Here is a 2,014-nt window from a genome sequence, read left to right as displayed (position 1 = left end):
CTCGTCTGCCGTCCCGTCGCCTCATCTGCCTCGACTGCCATCGCATTGATAGCCCGACGACCCGACCGCCCGCTGCCCCCGCCGTCTGCCTATAAATCCCCCCCGTCCGCCCGTCGCCGCAAACACCGCTCCCCGCCCGACGACGCAAAGACCGCTCCTCTCCCGTCTCCACCTCCCAAAATCCCGCCGGCGACATGTCGTTCCACCGCGGCAGCAGCTCCGGCACCGGCGGCGACGACGGACCCAGCGCGTGGCCGTCTAGCCTGAGTACGCCGGAGACGGAGGAGCTGCATCGGTTCGGGCTCCTCGTGCCGCCGGGTTGCCGTCTTCCGCACGACTGGAAGCTCGACAAGGACGGCTACCCGACGCGCGGGCCAGGCGCCACGGCCGAGGAAAAGCGGACCGGCGGCCGCAACAACATCGCCGGCCGTCACGCGTTCTTGGACGGCAAAGAGTACGCCGCCGTCATCGGCGCGTTCCGGCTGGCGGAGTCCGGCGTCACGCCTGACCTCGTCGGCGACCGTCGCCGCCTTCTTGTCCCGCGCCCCCGTCCAGCAGCGCGCGGTCGTCGGGCTCCTCCCGCACCTGCGCCGGCGCCCGCCGATCCCCACGCCCCGCCGGAGGTGGAACTGCCGCCGGAGCAGTTACTTCTTCGGGAGGACGGTGATCCCGACGATACGCCGGGTTACCTCGTCGCCCTACGCGCGTCGGCGGCTGCAGCGGCGGCTGCAGAGGCGGCGGTGGCTGCAAGGGAGGCCGCCGAGCAGGCGGCAGCGATCCAGGCGGCGGCGGCGATTCCGCCAGTGGTCCCGCAGGCGGAGGCGGAGTCGTCGGACGACGACGTCATCGACTGGGAGCGGCTGGCCCAGGACAGCGACGACGACGACGAGGGCGGGGGTGACGGCGGTGACGTCGGGGAGGTCGTCGATCTGTTGGGTAGCGACGACGACGAGTAGTTATTTTTTTTAAATGTTCTAAGTATGAACTATGTATCGCTTATGTTCGAAAAAACTCGTCTGGTTTCGGTAATGTTGAATGGACTATGTAAAATATATTTATGTTTAATCTAGTTTGAAATTTGTCTTCAAAGTTTGTTCAAAAAATTAGCTAAATATTGAACGCTTATTTTGAGAAAAATTGAAAATTTTCCTCAAAATACATAAAAATGTTTGTAATATATTTAAAAAATTTGCATCGAATATACATAGCACAGAATAAGGTATGCAATTATCGGAAACACATAAAATAAAAAATATTATCTGAAAAAAATTATTCTGTGAAAGTTGAGATATTTTAATTTTTAATTCGTTAACATTTTCTGAAATATTATTAAATTCATTAACATTTATGAATCAGAGAATATTTTTAAATTCATTAACATATATGAATGAGTACAAGAATTTTTAAATTCATTTACATTTTCCGAAATATTTTTAAATTATTTAAATTTATGAACCAGAGAAAATTTATAATTCATTAATATTTATGAATCCGAGAATTTTTGAATTCATTAACATTTTTTGAAATAGTTTTAAATTCATTAAAATATATGAATGAATACAAGAATTTTTAAATTCATTTACATTTTCCGAAATATTTTTAAATTATTTAAATTTATGAACCAGAGAATATTTATAATTCAGTAATATTTATGAATCCGAGAATTTTTGAATTCATTAACATTTTCTGAAGCGTTAATTGGGCACGTTTGGCGGATGCGAAGCGGAGAGGTGTGACCGAGGGTCCCCTCCGGCCATACCGAAACCATCCCCTTCCACAGCAAGTACCTGAGCGGTTTGACGGATTGCACCCAACTTCTGGGAGCGCGTGTGGGGCCCCACCCGGGCCCCCCACGGCCAAAATGAACGAAATCCGACAACGAACGCACGTTGCGTCACGTCCGGGCAGTATTTTCTGGGTTTTCTGCCTGGAAAATGGTAGAAAATGCATACGGACTCAAAACGGGATAATTTTTTGCGTGCGTGCCCTGCTAGGCCACAGTAGCACGTGGAAA

Source organism: Triticum dicoccoides, chromosome 5B (genome assembly GCF_002162155.2).
Source record: "Triticum dicoccoides isolate Atlit2015 ecotype Zavitan chromosome 5B, WEW_v2.0, whole genome shotgun sequence".
In the NCBI taxonomy this organism is placed as follows: Eukaryota; Viridiplantae; Streptophyta; class Magnoliopsida; order Poales; family Poaceae; genus Triticum; species Triticum dicoccoides.
The sequence above is the reverse complement of the archived record's forward strand: the minus strand, read 5'-3'. Positions refer to the sequence as shown.